Genomic DNA, 16794 nt, shown 5'->3' on the forward strand with positions numbered 1-16794 from the left:
GGATGTCTTGGTAGACACACACACGTGTCTCCTAACGATACTGAGAACCCTGTGATTTCGGAATATATATTGACAAACATTGGAAGGATCAGTGCTGTTCATGTGTTGCACTGGCGTGACTCACGTGGATTATTATCTCTTCGCTTGAGGATTTTACACATAGCTATATACGAAGTCCTTTTATCTAACAAGGCTGATTGAACAACTATTCGTGTCTGGATTGGACGTATGAGTACTATAGTTTTGCTATTGTGGATGACTTCCTGTTTTTTAGCCCTGAAGAGTCAGAGTTTGACTATCTCTCTGACGAAACACGTGTCGGCTGGCTGTTTGTGCTCTTGCCTGATGACCCATTAAAGGATACATAAAAATCGCGAAGTTTCAGCATCTTCATGTCATACCGAAGACACACATACTTTGTGTAATTGTTAATTGTATGAGTGCACGGGACTGTTCTTGAGGGTCCCAGCAAGGCCCTGCGGGAGGGTCGCAGGGCCCCTCAGCCCTGGTGTCCAGCGTGAGGGCAGCAGCGGCCAGACCAGTGATTAGCACTTGTTGACCTGTGTGCCTCGGCCTGTATCAGTCAATAACTTCCGAATTACTTTATATTCACAGAGGGCTCAAAAGATTCGCCGGGGAGCCGCTCATGTTTAATTTGTTTCTATGGGTGTCTCATTCTGTCCTTCGTTGTGTCTTCAGATGCCTTGCTCTGCGTCATTCTCTGTTTCTAAGGATGTCTCTTGCGCTGTGTCACCCCGTCTTTCAGGTTATCTCTCTGTGCCTGGATCACTGTTGTCTCGTCCTGTGCAACTTAGGTGCTCGAATCTATCACTGTTAAAGCTCCGTGTCAAGCTGTCATGTCAGCTGCCGCTCCTCACCCTCAGCGCATCTGCTCCCTTCTCACCCTCGCTCTCTCGTTAGCTTTTCGTTCCCTTCCCTCCTTCGTCATACTCGGAGTTTACTCCTATAAAACCTCATCAAGTCCTAGCCTTCTTTTACCTTTTCTGTATAAACTCCAGCTACGCACTCCTCTGTGCCCCGTACCTCCACATTTTCCCTGTGCCACATACCTCTGCACTCACCCGTACCTACGCACCCTCTGTGTGTCACCCCATGTGATGGTGTCACCCGGTACGGTCCGCACCCCACGCAACCCCCTAATGATACCACTGATCCTGCCCGCTTCAAATGTGCTGCCTGCACCATTAAAAGTATGTAGTCCTATTGAGAAGTTCTGTCACAGTCCCATTAAAAGTAAACCAGCCTTTGCTGACACCTGGGTCTGTGGAGTGGACAATTAATGACAAACAAGTGGGCTTGGATCGTACGCAGTGCGGTGTGGCATCATTTTGGAATTACACATTCATGCCCGATAGAGCCTGCGTCCCTGTTTCCTTGTGAATGGTGTCTCATAGAGCTGTCCCTAGTTCTCTCAAACGCTTGGCAAGTGACAGGGTTTGTGTGCCTGGTGTTTGTCCCTGGTTGAGTGTCATTCCTAACCGTGCAGGGTGCCTGATGGTGGGCGTGCACAGTCCTAGCTCATGAGACATGCCCATTGTCTGATGGTGGTATGTCCTGCTTGATGTCTGACAGAGGCTGTATCTTTAAGTCTTCTGCTGGTGTCTAACAGTCTCCATGTCTCGCGTTTTCTTGTGTCCTTGCATAACTGAGTCCCGTGCTCTGGTTCTCGGTGTCTGGCAGTGATCTTGCCCTGGGTTCTTGCACCCGCTGTCTGTCAGGTGATGTGCCTACGCTGTCTCATGCCAGTGTCTGCCAGCTGCTGAGCTCTGCACGCTCTCATGCGTAGTGTCTGACAGTGTCTGTGTCCCGTGCTCTCTCATCCCTAGTGTATAGCTGTGGCAGAGCCCTGCGCTCTCTTGTGCCCGGTGTCTGCCACTGGCTGACCATCGAGATCTCTTGTGCTTGTGTGTGACCCACACCATCTCATGCCTACTTGCCATGGTTCGCGCGCTCTCGGAGCTAGAGTCCCATGGGGTTGTACCCCACCGCCACCCCCCCCTTCCCATCATGCCTGTTGTCTAACAGTGGCCGAGTCTCGGGCTCTTGCCTGCCCGGAGTTTGACAGATGTTGTGTCCGGTGTCTGGCAGTAGCCGAGCCCTGCACACTTTTCTGTCTGGAGTGTGACAGAGGTTGTGTCTGGCAGTAGCTGAGCCCTGCACGCTCTCGTGCCTGGAGTCTGACAAAGGTTGTGTCTGGTCTGGTGTCTGGCAGTAGCTGAACTTTGCACACTCTCGTGCCCAAAGTCTGAAAGCGGCTATATCTGACCTTCTCTTGTGCCAGTGCATGACGTTGGCTGACTGTGCCCTCACAAGCCTAATAGAAGTGCCTTTCACTCTTTCGTGCCCGGAGTCTGAAGGGTTTGGGTTTCCGCTCTCTCATACCCATCGCTGACCTTGTCCGTACCCCTACTCTACCCTGGTGCACAGGTGCCGCAGGGGTGCCCTCTGACTACCAGAGGAGGAAATGTCCAACGCAGCAAACACTGCAGAACCCATTGTCAGTCACCAGGACCCTTCCCCACCCCCCCGCACACTCCCCAGGAAACGACAAGAGGAAGGCAGGCCATTTCATTCCCCCACCCCGGAGAGCGCAGCCCCGGCTTCCGGACTCGTCAGAGGAGCTGCAGCTTAGTTGTACTGAATCACTGACATGCGCAGCACAGTCCTGCAAAATCAATGAATAGATAGTGTCTATTCATTGTCATGCGACACACCCACACATGGCAGGCGACACAGTACTGCGTCGCGACACAGAGTTTGGAAAGCTCTGCCTTAGACTGTCTCCTACAGTGGCCTGAGGGTACTGTATGACGCAGTCTCCCTCATGTGAGGTTAATAAATATTTATTTTTGATATTACGGCTTCTGTGCCAATCTCTTCTTTGTTGGGTTAAAGGACCAGGTGTATCAGTGAACCCCTAAAAAGGTTTTTATTTTTTCACAAGGGGGTACTGGAATCTGAACCTAAAACTAAGCCTCAGTAAACAGTTTACAAAGGTATGTAAATATGCAAATGGTCTTCAAAGATCTATGAAAAAATCGGGCGTGCCGGAGGTAAGACTCAATATACAGCCCAACCGAGCTCACAACAGCTCGAACTACAGCAGCCTGAGCTGAGACACACGACGGGGAGGGGGGTGCTAAAGCCCTTTTAGCCCTATGGGCGTTGCACGCCTGGCCTGATTATATAATCTTTGTGGACAGCTCATGTTTGAGAAACAATGAAGAAACTCTGAGAGCAGCCTATGCGATTTGTACAATTCTGAAAGTGGTAGAAGCTTTATGACTTTGAGATGTTACCTCCGCACAAGTGGCAGAACTGATTGCCCTAAATTAAGCATTTTGCCTTTCAGTACAGATGAGAGTGACTATATTTTCAGATAATCAATGTGGCTTTTGTGTGGGCCATGATTTTGGACAGTTATGGTCACAAAGGGGGTTTATGACCTCTTCAGGCTTCCCATTAGAAGTGGGGAATATGCAAAAGAATTGCTAGATACATTACAGTTGCCTCAAGTAATTGGAGTGGTAAAGTGTAATGCACATAGAACTGGAAATTATTATGTTACAGTTGGAAATCGATATGTAGATGAAGTTGCATGATATTGTGCACTTGTGGGATACACCTTTAAGGGGAACTTCACAAATGCACCTGATAAGGACACCACTTTCTCTATGTTGTTCTTAGTAGCTGACAATTGAGAAGAGATTGAATGGTTGCAAGAAGAGGTTTCAGAAGTGGAACAGCAGGTTGTGTTAAGGATGAGAATGACATTTGGGTTTCAGTTTATGGATCTCTGTTGCCACATAATTTGTTTTTTCCCATGACACAACATTTTCATGGACATGCACACATTGGAAGAGATGCAATGGTGAGGTTGTTTAGACTGAATTGTTTTAATCCCCAGTTCAGAGTTCTAGCAGAAGAGTTGTGCCACAGATGTGTAATACGCCAACAGATGAATGTAGGATGAAGAACTCAAGTAACCATGAGTCATATAGAAAGATTAGGTGGACCATTCAATAGAATGCAGTTGGGCATAACAGAGATGCCTGTCTGTAACACGATGAGATACGTCCTGGTTATAGTGAGCATTTTCTTACGATGGGTGGAAGCCTACCCAACACGGAGAAATGACAGTCTCACTGTAGCTAAACTGCTGTTGCTAGAAATAATACCTAGGTACGGATTTCCGGATTCTCTAGAGCCAGACAGAGGGACTCATTTTAACTTTAATAATGAGGTCTTTAGAGTGCTGTGTGTGGCTCTTCAAGTGGAACAGAGATTTTACTGTATTTATCGTCCAGAGGCTTAATTAATAGTGGAACAGGTAAATGGAACATTGAAGTCCCGATTAGCTAAAGTTTATACTTCTACTTCTTTGGAATGGCGGTATGCATTTCCACTGGTTCTGATGAGTCTTCAAAGTACTCCTGACAGGAGAACAGAATTACTGCCTCATGCAATCCACATAGGACGTGCAATGAGACTGCCTTCTGTGCCTGCAAATGCACTTGTGAACATCACATATGACATGATGCTCGATAATGGCAAAGGGCTGGCTGACGTGATACATTCTGTTTCTCACAGGTTAGAGCTGCCACTGCCAATCCACATCAGGAGCAGTGCCATTACCTTATTCCTGGTGACTGTGTTTTGGTGAAGAAACATGTGTGAAAGTCCTTTCTGGAGCCAAGGTAGAAAGGCCCCTACCAGATTGTTCTAAACACAAACACTGCTGTCAAATGTGCTGGGCACCTGATTGGGTTCTTGCCTTGCACACTTAAAGAGTAAGGTGTCAACAGGAAGTAGTGTACTTGGAACCAGTCAGAGGTCAAAGGTGACAGCACACAGAGAAGAACAAGAACGGGGTGAAGAACAGCAAGTTCTTACACCAGTGCAAGGTCCTGAAATATCACAGGGTGGTGTGGAAGTATACTCTGAAGAAATTGTTGGAGGTCCACAAAGACAGCTGAATGACCCACATAAAGGAACAAGTGGGGCATATTTACAAGGGCTTTATATCCGCTTTTGTGGCTTAAAAAGTCAAAAAAGCAGAGATAAAACTATCACCTTATTTACAAAAGGGTGCTAACATGCATAATCGCATGTTAGCACCCTTTTTCCCAACGCCTCACTTTGCATCTCTAATGAGATGCAAAGTGGGCGTCACTGGGCGTACCCCGGATGGACAACCTTGCAAATATTGCTGATGTTCACATCGCGATATTTACAAGGCTGCCCCAGCATTTTAGCACACGTTAGCTTTTGGAGAAAACAGCTGTTTTTTCCAAAAACGAATGTCTGCTAAAATGAAGACTTACCTATCCCCAACATTGGGGTGGATTATGCTGATACGACCCTGTGGGTCGTATCAGCAAGGTTATCGCCGTTTTGCAGGGAACATCGCTGGAAAACCAGCGATGTTCCCTGCAAAAGGGCAATAACTTCGCTATCTCTGGAATTGTTATCGCCCTGGAGAAACGCGTTGTTAATAATGCGCTACCAGGGCGATAAATTCCAGAGATAGCTTGAGATAATAAAATTATCGCTAAGCACGGCCGTTGATAATATGCCCCGAGTGTGAGGCAAGAAGGATGGATCTGGAGATTCCAATGGCCAAGTGGTAAAGACAATTAAAATTAAGGGGCATATTAACAAAGGCTTTAAAAGCCAAAGAAGCGGAGATAAAAATATTGCCCTATCAACAACAGGGTGCTAACATGCAAAAATGCATGTTAGCACCCTTTTTCACTACGCTTCCCTTTGCATCTCTAATAAGATGCAAAGTGGGTGTTCCAGAGCAAAATAATAGGAGAAATGTCGCTAAGCGACATTTCTCCTATTATCAAGCTTCACACTAACCCTGTTAGAGACAGAAAATGCAGCGCTAACCACGGTTAACGCTGCTTTTTTTACGTCTGCTAATTTTCCGACTTAGCCATGTATCCCAATGGGAGGTGGATTACATGGCTAAGTCCACCATGGGCTATCAACAAGAATATCCCTATCCTTGTAGTTTTATTGCTGCATTAGCAGCGATATCCTCCCAAAATACCGCTATCGCTGGATTTTTTATCGCCTAGGCAGTTAGAGTTGTTAATAACGCGATAACCAGGCGATATTATCCAGTGATAACAGGCGTTAAAAAAATTAACTCTAAGCACCCTTAGCGTTAATTTTCCCTGTTCCTTGTTAATATGCCCCGAAGTGTTTAGATCAAACATATACTGCATACAATCATTGAAGAAACAGAATATAGCAGGATAAGGAACAGAGAAGAGGATCAGCAGGCACTTAGGAGATCCAAAAGTGCAAGAGCGTATTGTCAAAGGTATTCAGCACCTGAGTGGACCTATTCGAGAAATTTGCTAAGTGGGTCAGACCAAGGCCCAGATAAACTGAGCTCCTAGTTGCTTACGTCTCCATGAGATGCTACACTGACAAGCAGCATTGATTAAGATAGAATATTTGAAACCAACATTGCAATTTAGAACTTGACAAACATTATCTGAAAGTGAGACTAAAAAATGCTTTTACAACAAATTGTTTGCTGTGTCATAGTCAATAAATAAAAAGAGACAGTGACAATAAAAATAACTAATCAAAATAAATACAAAGAATTAAGAGGGTCCAAGATTGCAATAGAAGAGTAGGGTTAACACATTTATAAGAAGGAGTAGGGTTAGGGATGACTCATGAAGATTAAAGTATGTAAGCTGAATGAAATAACCGCAAGTCAACTTTCAAAAGAAAGAAAAATTTTGCTTTTTGCACAAGTAAAAGTAAAGGCAGACAAATGAATCTGCTTTGTGCTACATTCTACTTAAAGATCTGGCTGTAGACAAAGGTGTTTCCTTACTAAAGCTAGCTGTAGGATTATATTAGGTGTTATACTAATAGTTGTACTAATAGTAATCATAACATTGTAGTGTTATTACATTAGATAGAGATGCCTGTATCTATACCTGAATCTACATCTGCATATACAATAGATGAAACAAAATTAAAGACTTTATTTGTAGATTATCCAAAAGGTGAATTTTCAACTTAAGTTTATTATAGATTAGTTCAAGAATATACACAAGCTTTAAACAAAGATTGTTATATCTGCGCTCACTTACTTTCTTTAGAGTCAGAGGTGGTGACTTATTACATCCTGCTGTCATAAGCATTTACATGTAGCATGTAGCATACTGCTTTATTTTATAGACAGGAACGCTTTGAACATTATTTTTCAAATTAGGGCATGATTGTTTCAAAAGTACCCCTTCAAAAAGCATGAGTTTATACCCGCAGGCAAAAAACCAAGACACTGCATGTATTTCTTTAGCTCGCCCACCGGTATAGAGACTGGTAAAGGTATAGAAGAATAACTAGACCTGTTTAATGAGAGAATTAGAAAAAACATACATTATGTCATTAGAGGAAAGGCGATCTTATATTTTTCATAGTGAAGCCAAAGACGAAGTTTATCAGAATGTTTGGAAGAAAGATGATGAGTATAAAAAGGAAATGGTAGAAAGAGGACAACAAGGGAAGTTATGTGTTTACTAAAGAAGAAATTAATTTAAAAAAAGAGACATAGGGATTGGTTGCTGTGAACACACATTTGAAGTTATGGGAGGACCTGTTCAAATTCTTACAAGGGAAAAACAGTTATTCCAGGGGTTTATTTTGTTTCCTGACAAGATGCTTACTTCTAGTTACCAGCTGATTGGGAGGGTATTTGCTATTTAGCTTTATTGTTTCCTACAATGATTCATGTAAACAGTATCAATGCTTTAACAATGACACCATCTCATAGACATGAACACAGTGTTTAAGATGGGACAAAGTTTATCGGAGACATTTTTCAAGCAATCATACCACCTGTAGGAGTAGCTTTAAATGACAAAATGATTAGAAAACTGTAGTGGATAAATTAGCTACTAGGACATCTGGTCCATTTCCCGCTGTTAACCCAGAATTAGTAGCTATTAGATCAATAGTTTTACAAAATTGATTAGCTTTAGATATTTCATAGGCAGAGAAAGGCATAGTTTGCAAGATGCTGAAAGCTCGGTGTCTTACTGCTCAATCATACCTGATTATAGTAAAAAGATAGAAGAATTTGCAAAGAATATTTCTGACCTGAAACCTGAACTAGAATCCTTAGAATCTGCCAGCATATCAGAATCCTTTGACAAGGAAGCTTCTGCTATTGGCAATTAGTGTGCAACAGTAGGAGGAGTCAGTTTTTAACCCCATATCTTTATTTGCTTATAGTTAGATGATATTTAAACAGGAAAAATAATAGAGCAAGAAACAGAGAATTCAGGAGAGGATTAGAATTGAAATACTAAAAGAATAGGGAATACAAGAAACTGAGAGAACTTGGAAAACATAAGAAACGTAAGAAAGAAGGCTCAACAGAGAGTAAACGTGGAGTTTAACTACTTAACATACTTGGGGGCATATTAGCAAGGGCTTCATCGCAGCTTTAGCAACACTTTTTGCCGCTAAAGCGGCGATTTTTTTATCGCCTTATTAGCAAGCTGTCGCTAACAGCAGTTAACAACAGCTTTCAGGCGATAGCGACCGGTTTGGGGCCCGCTTTGCATGTCAGCGATATTTATCGCTAATGACATGCAAAGTGGGTGTACCTAAACTGTTAGCGACTGAAAGCAGTCGCTAACACAGCTATCGCCTATTAGCAACGCAGGCTGTGCGGAAAAAAAAAGTCCCGCTAGGCGCGATTATCGCCAGAATCTAACACCTGCTCAAAACATTACTTACCTGTGTAATCAATGGGAGGTGGATTGTCAGGTTAGGTCCCCATTGACGTTAATGCGTGAATATTGCTGGATTTCCAGCGATATTCATGCATTTAGCCGCTATCGCTGGATATTTTATCGCATTAGAGATAAACGTTGCTAATAGCATGTTATCTCTGCGATAATATCCAGCGATAGGCGGCGATAAAAAAACGCGCTAAGCGCGTTTTGCGGAAAATACCGCATGTCCTTGCTAATATGCCCCTTAGATCCTCTAGGCTTGTAATCTAAGAATGAGGCCTCGATTTTATTTACAAGTTGACATATGTAATAACACCCTGATTTACCGTGAAGGCACACTAATACTGAAATGCTTGTTTTCACTTTAACCAACAATTGTGCAAGCTGTTTTTGTTCTCTTTGTTGTAGACATTGTGTTTTTAGAAGCTTCTGTTTATTAGTTAATACATAGAAATTTGTAATATTAGATGACTGATAGTGATATACACAACACAAAACATGTAGACGACGGGGAGGATGATTCATGGGAAGATTATATTATAAGCAAGAAAGGATATGTCTGCAACATTTAAGGACACATGGTTGAAAGACAATTGTACTTTGGTGAGTAGTTGGGAGTAGACCTGCTTTCAGGAGCATTCTGAAATCTTATTGGTCAAGAAGAAGAAGAAAGAACATTAATGTTACAAACTTAGAAAATGTGTTTTTTATATTAGTTCATGTTACTAGACCAAGGCAGATTTGAGCAGATTTGACAAGACTTCCTCGACGTCCTTTCACAGAGCGCATTAGAGGTACCTACCCCCTTTTACCTGACTCTATGAGAGGAGTCTCTTTACTGAGTTTTCTGGACATCTCTTTATGAGAAGTCTTAGTTTATTCCTTAAACTGCTGTTATTTGGGCTGAGAATATGCTACAGATTATTCTGCTAAAACTTTATTCTTATGCTCTATTTCTCTTATCAGAACTCTTAATGGGTTCTGGACTGACACCTGCAACCCTTTTCACATTTATCTCGACATTAGCTTAGAATAGGGATGTTTCTTAATGTAACGTGCTTGTTACATTTAATAATAATAACAATAATTGTCGCGATCCTCTGTGGATTCTGTGGGAGCGAATGAAGTACAAGAGTTCCACCTCCCGACGTCCCCGGCTCTGAATGTGAACACAGAGTACCAGGGCAATCAGGCGAGGGATGGGGAATTAGGAAGGGAACAGCGGGGAATGGGATATCTGTAACAGAAGGAAATCATAATACATAGTACAACCACACTTGGCAACCTACTCTCATTAGGTCTCACTATGTCTCCCCAATGTGTCACCTCATACACAACAAACACCAATAACCTTGCCGAAATCGCCACAAGTTACAACAAGAGGCTTCCTCCTTTCATCTAACACACCCCAGGTTGGTTATGGCTCTCTGGGTTCTGTTCCCCCTGACTTAAGGCTCCTTTGAGGTGGTAGCACCCGATATAGTTCTGCAGTGCTTCAATACTAAACGACTCAGTGACTATAGTCTTTCCCTGACCCCCTTGTTTAGCCCTTTAGGTGAGGTAGAGTTAAAGTCACGCACACCCCCTATTACACCAGGCTGGTGGCTTCGTCGAAGTCAAGAAATGTCCCGCACAAGGCAGCCCCTCCTTAGAACGACTCTACCTTGCTATTGGCAGGCTGCGGCTCCGGCGGGGAATGGCACCGCTCCGGCTTCCACGGCCAGGGAGGAAGTGTCCGCTCCTAGTGCCTCTTTTGGTCCGAGGCTTAGATATCAGTCCCGAACTCCTGGAACGCGGCGGCGCTTACGTCAGTGTCCCGCGATTGGTCCCTCACCTTTGGCAAATCCTGGATTCGAAGTAACGCGGTAACGCTTGGCTTCAGCGTCCCGCGAGTACAGAGTGCTCCTACACCTTTTGGCAAATCCTAGGTTCGAAGTAACGCGGCAACGCTTGGCATCAGCGTCCCGCGAGTGAAGAGTGCTCCTTCACCCTTGGTAAATTCTGGGTTCGGAATAACGCGGCAACGCTTACTCTAGCGTCCCGCGCTGGCGAGCTTCAGCGGTTCTTCGTTTCGTTCGGAACCCACCGAACGGAATTCAAGTGAACAGGATTACGCGCTCCGATTGGTCCTCCTCTCCCGTACTAAATAGCGGAGGCCACGCCCTCTACCGCCAAGCTTTCTGGAAGTTGTGGTCTGGTTACAGTTTCGGTAGGCGCACTAGATCAGCGCCTGACAGTATGCTCCCCTCCCGCGCGCCTCCTAGAATCAGGCTTGTCCGGGAAACGGGCGTGAAACAACCGCACCGCGGTCGGGGCGTGCACATCCGAAGACGGAACCCAGGAGTCCTCCTCAGCGGTGTACCCCTTCCAGGCTATGAGGTACCACAGACGACCCCTCCGGAACCTGGAATCCAACACCTTACGTACTTCATATTCCAAATGACCATCTCTGAACACTGGCGGGGCGGCCACCATCTGAGCCCCCAGCGCCAGCTTTAGCAGACTGCAGTGGAACACCGGGTGGATGCACAAAGAGGCAGGTAACGCCAATCTGTACGCCACGGCACCCACGCGACGCACCACCAGATTCGGACCTATGAAACGAGGATGGAAGATGCTGCGCAGCTTGAACCGGAGGTGTTTCGTGGATAACCACACTCTGTCGCCCGGTTGATACCGGGGTCCATCCTGCCGATGTCGGTCTGCCCACGCCTTGTACAACCGCTTGGCCCGATCCAGGTTGAGTTTCAAGCGGCCTTGCAGCCTACTCAACTCCTGTAGATGAGCAGAAATGGCAGGTTGATCGCGCACCTCCGCAGGGAAGGAGAAAGGGAGCACCTTGGCATGATATCCGTAGTTAGCCCGAAAGGGGGACTCCTTGGTGGAGCTGTGCCACGCGTTGTTGTAGGAGAGTTCGGCTAACCAGAGAAGCGACACCCACGACGTACTCGCCTCTGTAGCATAGCACCGGAGATACGTCTTCAGCGTCTGATTCAGACGTTCGGTCTGGCCATCCGTCTGGGGATGGAACCCGGTGGACGTGGCCGCTTCCACTTGTAGTGCCTTACACCATGTTCTCCAGAACCTGGCAACAAACTGCGGGCCTCTGTCCGAGATTATGACTCCTGGAAATCCATGCAAGCGCACCACGTGAGACAACAACAACTGGGCTGTTTGGCTGGCTGAGGGTAGATTCCTGCACGGGACGAAATGTCCCATTTTGGTGAGACTGTCCACCACCACCATAATCGCATCACATCCCTGATCCAGCGGTAGGCCCACCACAAAGTCCATGCTTATGGTTTGCCAGGGCCCCGCAGGAGTCGGCAAAGGAACCAGCTTGCCCTTAGCCTTCGAGTGATCTCCTTTCGCTCGAGCGCATACCGCGCACTGCTGTATCCAAAGACGGATGTCCTGGTTCATGTGTTCCCACCAAAAGTGTCGTTGCATCAGGTGCTGCGTTTTCGTACAACCGGGGTGTCCTGCTATCTGGGACTCATGGCACCATGCGAAGGCCTGCCTTTGTAGCTCCATTGAAGGCACGAACAGTCGATTCTGATAAAAGGGCAAACCCCCTTTTATGCGCCTGTCCGCCTCCTGTTCCTCCCATCGGAGCCAATCCATTAACGTGCGGTGTTTTCTGACGGAGTCCAGAAACGAGTCTGCCCGTACCGCGCATATCACCTTCTCTGGGGGTATGATGGCCTCGACGACTTCAGAGCGGTGTTCTTGCCCCCCGTCTTGTCGTGAAAGTGAATCCGCTTTCCTGTTCTCTGACCCAGGGCGATACGTGATGATGAACTCGAAGCCAGCAAAAAACAGCATCCATCGCATTTGCCTTTGCGTGAGATGCTGGGCCGTTTTTAGGTACTGTAAATTCCGGTGGTCGGTGAAAACAGTTACCGGATGTTTGGCCCCCCACAGATAGTGCCTCCATTCCTGAAACGCCGTCCTGATGGCCAAGAGCTCCTTTTCGGCGATCGTGTAGTTTGTTTCTGCTGGAGTCAGTTTCCGGGACAGAAAGGCCACTGGATGCAACTGTCCTGTTAGAGCTTCCCTCTGTGACAGCACGGCCCCCACCGCTATGTCGGAAGCGTCTGCTTCTACTATGAATGGGACATCTGAGCGAGGATGTTGCAGGATTGGGGCAGTAGTGAAGGCCTTTTTTAAGTCACAGAACGCCTGCATGGCCTCCTGAGACCAAGAGAACGGATGACCTTTGCGTAGCAAACGCGTGATAGGCGAGACGAGCTGCGAGAAGTGAGAGATGAACCTTCTATAATAATTAGAAAATCCCAGAAAACACTGCACATCTCTCACGTTCTTCGGTATAGGCCACTCCTGCACTGCAACCACCTTTCTCTCAGCCATACTCAACCCTAACGGACTCAAGACCACCCCCAGGAATTCTACCTCTTCTACGTTGAATTCGCATTTGCTCAACTTGCAAAACAAATTGTTCTCTTGTAGTATGTGTAGGATTTGTGACACGTGCGTGATGTGCTCTTTGGGGTCTGAGGAATATATTAGTATATCGTCGATATATACTACTGCAGTTTTATCAATATATTCCTTGAGAACGTCATCTAGGAAGTATTGGAACGCGGCTGGGGCGTTGCACAGCCCAAACGGCATCACCCTGTACTCAAATAGCCCGTACCGCGTCTTAAATGCCGTCTTCCACTCATCGCCCTCTCTTATCCGGACCAGGTGATAGGCCCCTCGCAAATCCAAGCGAGAGTAAATGGACGCCTCCTTCACCTGGTCTAGTAAGACTGGGATGAGAGGAAGAGGGTAGCGGTTGCGCACTGTGTTTTTATTCAGTACTCTATAGTCGATGCACGTTCGTAATTCACCATTGGCTTTCTTGATAAAGAACAGGGGTGAAGCCGCTGGAGAACGTGAAGGTCTAATAAACCCTAACTCAACGTAATGGTCTAAGTAGTGTCGTAAATGTTCTGTCTCCGGCTCTGACAAGGCGTATACTCGACAAGACGGCATGACTGCCCCTGGGATTAAGTCAATTTGGCAGTCGTAAACGCGGTGTGGTGGCAAGGTTTCCGCCTTACTCTCGCTGAACACCTCCCTGTACTTGCCATAGGCCGCCGGGAGAACCGTCTCTTTCTCAGCTGCGGTACCGAGGTGAAAACCATGAGTGAGGGCTAGAAGATGGGTTCGATGCGCCGTGGCGCACTCCTCTCTACAGTACTCGGTGTCGAACTCCACCGATTTCTGCTTCCAATCGATCGTGGGGTTATGGGTTGTCAGCCACGGCATTCCCAATATCACTTCGTATTGCGGAGCCTCGATGATGTTGAAGGCCACCCTTTCCACATGATCCCCCAGGAGTCCTACTTTGGTCAGGGTTAGAGATTCAGTGACTTCTGTGATGGGCCCTGATTTAAGAGGCTTCCCATCCACCGCCCAAACTATCTCGGGACTGGTTCTCGGAAGGCGTTTTAGTCCTAGCCGCTGTACTAACCCACTATCCACGAAGTTCCCAGTGGCCCCGGAATCAATCATCACCCCTATCTCGTGCTCGCTAGCGCCCGCGGTCAATCGCATGGTTAACACTACGTGTGATTCGGATGCAACCGACTCTATCACGGCCAAAGAAGGCAACCGCATAACCCGAGGTTCGGTTGTCATCTCCAGTACTTCTGAGGTTTGCCTACCTGATGGCAACGCCGGCAACGAAGCCACAGCCACTTTCTTAGCCCCGGCATACCCGCTCTTCTTGGGTTTAACCGGACACTCTCGAACATAATGGCCTTTCTTCCCGCAATACATGCAGAGACCAGCGAGTCGGCGACTTTCTCTCTCGGCTTTAGATAACGGGGCCCTGATCGCACCCACCTCCATGGGTTCTGCCTGAGACTCCGGAGATACCCCTGTGGTCCTGGGTCCTCTCTCCGTTTTATCGACGTGGCCGTACACCCTCTCTCCCTTCCGCTCAGCCAATCGGTGGTCTAACCGTAACGTGAGGTTCATCAGGTTTGTATAAGTAGTAGGCTGCGGATCGATCTGCGCCAGTACGTCCTTCATATCATCATGTAAGCCCTGATAATACAGGGACATACGCTTTTCCTCTGGCCACGCCGTCTCGGCTATGAGCCGGTTGAACTGGGTCAGATATGTCACTAACTCATGTTTGCCCTGTCTGAGTCCCAATAACTCTCTGTCCGCCGAAAACGTGGTGGCCCTTCTATCGAACACTCGCTCGAATTCGTCTCTAAAGGCGTTCCAATCGGATAACAGGGGATCATCGTATTTAACCAAGGGAACTGCCCAATTGGCAGCGTCCCCCGTCATATAAGAAATCGCAAACGCTACCCGCGAATGATTGGTGGGGAAAGAAGCGGGTTTGCATGAAAAATGTAAAGCTATTTGTGTCAGGAAGGTTTGGATCTTGAGGGGGTCACCCGAGAACCTCTCCGGGCTCGCCAGGGGGATGGGTGGTGATACATTCACATGTATAGGCGATATTGACTGCGAGGCATCAAACGGGTTGCGCCCCTGTCGTTCTACTCTATCCTTCAGGGCGGCTGCTTCTATCTTTGAGGCAGCCAATTCCTGTTGGACCAACAGGAGGGCTTGCAATACATCGTCTAGGGAGGCCATACTTGTGCTTGACTCGAACACACAGAAATAATTCTTGGGCGCGTAATTCTGTCGCGATCCTCTGTGGATTCTGTGGGAGCGAATGAAGTACAAGAGTTCCACCTCCCGACGTCCCCGGCTCTGAATGTGAACACAGAGTACCAGGGCAATCAGGCGAGGGATGGGGAATTAGGAAGGGAACAGCGGGGAATGGGATATCTGTAACAGAAGGAAATCATAATACATAGTACAACCACACTGGGCAACCTACTCTCATTAGGTCTCACTATGTCTCCCCAATGTGTCACCTCATACACAACAAACACCAATAACCTTGCCGAAATCGCCACAAGTTACAACAAGAGGCTTCCTCCTTTCATCTAACACACCCCAGGTTGGTTATGGCTCTCTGGGTTCTGTTCCCCCTGACTTAAGGCTCCTTTGAGGTGGTAGCACCCGATATAGTTCTGCAGTGCTTCAATACTAAACGACTCAGTGACTATAGTCTTTCCCTGACCCCCTTGTTTAGCCCTTTAGGTGAGGTAGAGTTAAAGTCACGCACACCCCCTATTACACCAGGCTGGTGGCTTCGTCGAAGTCAAGAAATGTCCCGCACAAGGCAGCCCCTCCTTAGAACGACTCTACCTTGCTATTGGCAGGCTGCGGCTCCGGCGGGGAATGGCACCGCTCCGGCTTCCACGGCCAGGGAGGAAGTGTCCGCTCCTAGTGCCTCTTTTGGTCCGAGGCTTAGATATCAGTCCCGAACTCCTGGAACGCGGCGGCGCTTACGTCAGCGTCCTGCGATTGGTCCCTCACCTTTGGCAAATCCTGGATTCGAAGTAACTCGGTAACGCTTGGCATCAGCGTCCCGCGAGTGAAGAGTGCTCCTTCACCCTTGGTAAATTCTGGGTTCGGAATAACGCGGCAACGCTTACTCTAGCGTCCCGCGCTGGCGACCTCAGCGGTTCTTCGTTTCGTTCGGAACCCACCGAACGGAATTCAAGTGAACAGGATTACACGCTCCGATTGGTCCTCCTCTCCCGTACTAAATAGCGGAGGCCACGCCCTCTACCGCCAAGCTTTCTGGAAGTTGTGGTCTGGTTACAGTTTCGGTAGGCGCACTAGATCAGCGCCTGACAATAATAACATGATTTATAAAGCTTATGGTTACATTCGACTAAAGTGTCCCTGCGCTACGGTTTTGTCTTACAAATTCCTGATCAGGTGAGCCCTAAGGTACTATGCCAACCTTAAAAGCCAGGTTTTAACTTGTTTTAGAAAGATGGCTCTGGCTTCTCCTGCAAAAGAAAAAGAGAAAGACAGTTCCACATCTTAGCGGCCAAGAGGCCAAAGCCACATCCTCCAATGTGAGCTATTTTAATGCCGGGAATACAGG

Source organism: Triturus cristatus, chromosome 5_2 (genome assembly GCF_964204655.1).
Source record: "Triturus cristatus chromosome 5_2, aTriCri1.1, whole genome shotgun sequence".
Taxonomy (NCBI): domain Eukaryota; kingdom Metazoa; phylum Chordata; class Amphibia; order Caudata; family Salamandridae; genus Triturus; species Triturus cristatus.